This window comes from Pan troglodytes, chromosome 18 (assembly GCF_028858775.2).
Source record: "Pan troglodytes isolate AG18354 chromosome 18, NHGRI_mPanTro3-v2.0_pri, whole genome shotgun sequence".
Classification (NCBI taxonomy): domain Eukaryota; kingdom Metazoa; phylum Chordata; class Mammalia; order Primates; family Hominidae; genus Pan; species Pan troglodytes.
The window spans coordinates 2137385-2143538 of NC_072416.2; positions in this window are offsets into that span (position 1 = coordinate 2137385).

Consider the following 6154-nt stretch of genomic DNA (forward strand, 5'->3'; position numbering starts at 1 on the left):
CTTTCTCTACAAGATCATTTCCTTCAGGAACTAAATGGCCAAAACTTCATCCATCTTAGAAAAACATTCTCCTGATCCGACAACCTTCTCCAACTAACTTCTCAAAGTTCTGCCTATTCTCACACTGACTCAAACACCAGTTCTTTCCCCTCCTATTCTCTCTTGAATCTATGTCAATAACAGTTTTTTTAATTGAGATAAACTTCACAAAACATATCATTAACCATTTCCATTTTATCTATTTTAAAGTGTACAAGTAGGCTGGGCACAGTGGCTCACAACTGTAATCCCAGCAATTGGGAGGCCGAGGCAGGTGGATCACTTGAGTTCAGGAGTTCGAGACCAGCCTGGCCATCATGGTGAAACCCCATCTCTACTAAAAATACAAAAATTAGCAAGGCATGGTGGCACACACGTGTAATCCCAGCTAGGAAATCTGAGGCAGGAGAATTGCTTGAACCCAGGAGGTGGAGGTTGCAGTGAGACGAGATCGCACCACTGCACTTTAGCCTGGGCAACAGAGTGAGAGTCCAACTCAAAAAAAAAAAAAAAAAAGGCCGGGCACAGTGGCTCATGCCTGTAATCCCAGCATTTTGGGAGGCTGAGGCAGATGGATCACCTGAGGTTAGGAGTTCAAGATCAGCCTGGCCAACATGGCGAAACTCCGTCTCTACTAAAAATACAAAAATTAGCCAGGTGTGGTGTTGCATGCCTGTAGTCCCAGCTACTCAGGAGGCTGAGACAGGAGAATCAATTGAACCCGGGAGGCAGGGTTGCAGTGAACTGAGATCGTGCCACTGCACTCCAGCTTGGGCAACAAGAGCGAAACTCTGCTTCAACAACTACAACAAAAAAGTGTACAAGTCAGTGGCTTTTATTAAATTTGAAATGTTGTGCAATCATCAAACTACCTAATTCCAAGACATTTTCATCACTTGTACCCATCAGTCACTTCACCATTCTCTCTTCTCCCCCCTACCCTGGCAGCCACTACATCTGCTTTCTATCTCTATGGATTTGCCGACTCTGCTATTTCACATAAATGGAATCATGCAGGCTGTAGCCTTTGTGCTTGGTTCCTTTCACTCAGCAAAATATTTTTGAGGTTCATCCATGTTGTAGCATGGATCAGTATTTTATTCCTTATTTGTTTGTTTGTTTTTTCATCACCTTTACCACTCCCCTGAAACTGCATATATCAAGATTGACCTCTATATTGCTAAATCTCATATTTAATTTTTTTCATCAACATATTTGACATATCAGTAATATTGGACAGAGCTGATCCCTCACTTTTTCTTGAAATATTTTCTTCACCAGGCTTTTGCATAAAACTCTTTTCTGGTTTTCTGATTGTGTTAACACCTATTTTTTTTCTCAGTCTCTCTTGTGGTTTTCCCTCATCTGCTCAACATGAGACTGCCTGGAAGCTCAGTCCTCCATCTCCTCTCCTCTCTACACACCCACAACCTTGTTAATATCACCTAGTAACATGCTATTAAACCCTTTCCTAAATGCTGGGGACTCATAAAATTATTCCTCAGGCCCAAAATTTTTGTGGACTCCAACTCTACACTCCAGCAGCATCCTGATACTGACTTAAGCCTCTTCCCTCGGGTCACAGAAATAGGTCTAAATCTTGAAACCACCTTTGCAAAAGTATGACTGAGACAGTGAAAGAGATCTAATTTAATCGACTCCATCTTGCTTCTAACTTCCAAGCTGTCCTTGCTCATTCCTGGGTGCAGACGGGACTAACTTTGGGAGGAACTTAGTTTATAGTTTAAACAAGGATGGTAACAGCCCTTTCCCAAAGCAGACCTCTTTCTTGTCTGGGGACTAGATTGCCTTTGTAGGACTAACATTAGCCACAAGAATAGAAATTATAGTTTAGGAGTCATGCAGCTGGAGGCTACAAGATTCTGACCCTCCCTAAACTGCTTCTAAGATCAGTGCTTGACATATTTCACAGAACCTGCACTTGATGGATCAACTGGCACCATCCAGGTCAATAAATTGGCTCATCTGATCTTGTGGCCTCAACCCAGGAACCGACTGAGCACAAGAAGACAGCTCCGACTTCCTATGATTTCATCTCTGACCAGTCAGCACTCCTGGCTCACTGGCTTCCCCCCACCCACCAAGTTATCCTTAAAAACTCTGATCCCTGAATGCTCAGCGAGACTGATTTGCGTGATAATATAACTCCAGTCTCCCACATAGCCGGCTCTGGATGAATTACTCTTTTTCTATTGCAATTCCCATCTTGATGAATTGGCTCTGCCCAGGCAGCTGGCAAGGTGAACCCCTTGGGCGGTTACTATCTCAATAAACTTCTGATTTTTCTCAACGTAAACTTTCTCTTCCCACAGCCTTTCTTATCCCAGTTAATTAAACTCCATCCTTCTAGTTAAGGCGAGAAATTTGGGGTCTTCCAAGACTCATCTCTTTCTCTCTCTCTCACCAAACATGCAATCCATCAGCAAATTTCTGCATTATCAATAAAACACATCCAGAATCCAACTACATCTTACGACCTCCACTACTACTACCAACTCTGGCTCAGGAAACATCATCTCTTTCCTGATCATCTTAGTAACTTCTTAATTTGTCTTTCTGTCCTTGTCCCTGCTCCACTATAATCTTGAGGGTCAGATCATGTCTCCTCTGCTTAAAGCCCTTTCATGGGTTTTCATCCTACATGAAGTAAACATCAATGCCTTACTATGACCTTCCTCATATAAACCAAAGCCTCTTTCCTCAAGGCCTCTGCATTTATAGCTGGATATATAAATAAAAAAAATTAAATCCTAAGCCCCCAACCATCTGAATGGACTCCTCCTCTCATCTACAGACATTCCGAAGTTAACCTGTAAAACTAGTTCAGGCCATGATGGGAAAGTGAAGCCAGACATGCCTCATTATACCCTCCTCCCTTTTGCAATTACTGGTAGAACAAACTAAGTATGATAAGAAACATCTACAGTCTATTTTCTCTGAAGCTTGCTATCTGGAGGCTTCATCTACATGGTAAAACCTTGGTCTCTACGAGCTCTTATTGTAACCTAGACATTACTTTCTATTGATTCCAGGTCTTCAGATAATAACTCAACCAATGGTCAACCAGAACATCTATGAATCTACCTATGACCTGGAAGCCCCCTCTTCCAGTTGTTCTGCCTTTCTAAACTCAACCAATGTACATCTTGCATTCATTGATTGATATTTTATGTCTCCACAAATTGTGTAAAACCAACTTGTAGCCCAACTACCTTGGGCAACTGTTCTCAGGATCTCCTGAGGACTGTGTCATGAGCCATTGATCACTCATGTTTGGCTCAGAATAAATCTCTTTTAATATTTTACAGAGCTTGACTCTTTTTGTCAACATATGTAATATTCACATGGCTTATTTCCTCTATTGTTTGGCTATTTTTCTCAGATTATATGTTTTAATGTGACCATACTGACTATTTAAACATCACCATCTCATCCTCATTTCTAGAACTTCTTATCACAGTTTTTTTGTTTTACTGTTCTCCATAGCAAATATCACCACTTGACATAAACTATATTTTTTATTTATTTGCTTAGTATCATTTTTCTCCCTGATTAAATTGTAAGCTTGGTGAACGCAATGATTACTATTTGCTTTTTCACTGCTATCACACGACTATCTAAAAAACTTATTGGCATAATAGGTGCTCAATGTATACTTGTTTGATAAATGAATAAATGGCCTAAGAACAACCTGACGAAAAATTTTAAAACATTGTAGACTCAATATACATCATGTTCACTTTTGTTTGTGATAAAACTGAAGCAATTGGTTATGGAAATGATTTATGAATGCATCCACAATCTGGTTTCTCATAATGGGAGTTTACAAATGATGAATATGCAAATCCTCTTGAATGTAAGATGCACTGAAAAGAAAGCTGCATATGGAATTAAGGGAATGTTGGCAATAAATGAAGCTAAGATTGCACAATAACGATTACCATGAAACAATTAAAACTGTAATTTTTGTAGATTCATATAATAGCTACAAATCTTCTGTCCCTAGAGCTACATAACTAAATATTGGCCATAGTTCAGTTAAATGTTGCATATTATCTCTAATTCATCACTATTTACACAAGACAAAAAAAAACCCAGAAGCACTATAAACAAAAATAGCAAAACAGTTGAGTACAAATTGCATGGAATTAAAAACGTAGCTTTTGTCAAATGTATTACATTTCTTTCACCAGTGTCTACCACTTTAACTAACTTTGGCCTTAAAACTGGAATTTACAACCATAAAACCAGTGGTATATGAGTAAGTATTTTGGCCTGGTATGCATAAATTGTCAATTAATAAATCTGGACAGCTATTTTTATTTTAGTGCATTCAATCCCAGAGCTCAAAGTTATTAAAGATGTCAGTTATTTATACTCATATTAATTCTCCCTTCTTCCCTCTCTCCTCTCACTCTTTCTTTCTTTCTTTCTTTCTTTTTTTTTTTTTTTTGAGACAGAGTCTCACTCTGTTGCCCAGGCTGGAGTGCAGTGGCACAATCTCGGCTCACTGCAACCTCTGCCTCTCAGGTTCAAGCGATTCTCCTGCCTCAGCCTCCCCAGTAGCTGGGACTACAGGGGCCCACGACCACGCCTGGCTAATTTTTGTATTTTTAGTAGAGATAGGGTTTTGTCATGTTGGCCAGGTTGAGGCTGGTCTCGAACTCCTGACCTCAGGTGATCTGCCCACCTCAGCCTCCCAAACTGCTGAGATTACAGGTGTGAGCCACTGTGCCCAACTCTCTTTCTCTTATTCTTACATTGTACCACAATCTGGCAGTATAATATTATTTTAGGGGTTTTCAAATCCTCCATCAATGATACATGATTAGTGGAATAAGGCTTTGCCAACCATTTCAAGGTGTCTGTACCACTGAAGTCACATGTCTAGGGCCTGCCATCCTTCCAATCTTATCTTGCACAAACAGATTAAATGAAATTGTCCAGACTCTCTCAGAGGGTAGAAAATGAAGTCCAAGTCTCAAGGCCATTGTGGTAAAAGTTATAATTGACACCCAGTTTTTACTCCAGAGGTTTTAGACAATGTGTCAGTTATCCTTATTTGTAGTGGATTTCAAGGAAGGAACAGTTACTGTCTCTTAAAAGAGAACTGGAAGCTACTAAAATAAAAAAGGTCCTTATTTATTTAACTGGATAATATATATGCATCATTCAGATTCTAATAAAGGGATGATTGGTATATTTGAGGGCTTTACAAATGAGACTTAGGCAAAGTCCTGAAAAACCAATCTAAAAATATTCACAGAATATTCAAAATATTCTGATTGTGAGCCACAGCATGAAATCGTTATACAAAATTATAATCAGCTGTTTCTTTAAGAATCAGTGTTATTCAAGAATCAGTGATTAAACATGTTCTTATTTAATCACAATAGCAAGGCTTGATTTTTTTTTCATACTAGCTACTTTGGTAAAATCTAAAGTGATCCTCTTTTCAATAAATGTACAATAAAATTTCATATCTTGGAAGGGGCAGAGGTTAGAACGGTATTGTTTGAAAATCTGGAAATAGGCTAAACAATTTCTTTCATATTAAAAATTAGTTTTATTGTCCAATTTGCAAAGTGTTCAGAAACTGTGAACATACCTAATACTAAGCAGTTTTATAAATAAAATAGCTTATATGTATTTTTTTCTTTTTTCTTTTGTTTGAGATGGGATCTCACCCTGTCACCCAGGCTGGAGTGCAGTGCCATGATCTCAGCTCACTGCAACCTCTGCCTCCTGGGTTCAAGCGATTCTCCCATCTCAGCCTCCCCAGTAGCTGGGATTACAGGTATGTACCACCACACCTGGCTAATTTTTATATTTTTAGTAGATACAGGGTTTCACCATGTTGCCCGGGTTGGTCTCGAACTCCTGACTTCATGATATATTTTTAGAGTAAAGAGAAATATATATGGTAAAATAATAGTTTCATTTTCATAAATAACAGTATAATAAATAAGCCATATATTATAAACTTCCTCATCTCAGAATTTTTCAACTTTAAAAGTTGGTCATTTCATTTTCAAATTTATTTATAAATTTACATATGGTAAAGTTCCTATTTTCCAGTATTCAGCTCTATGAG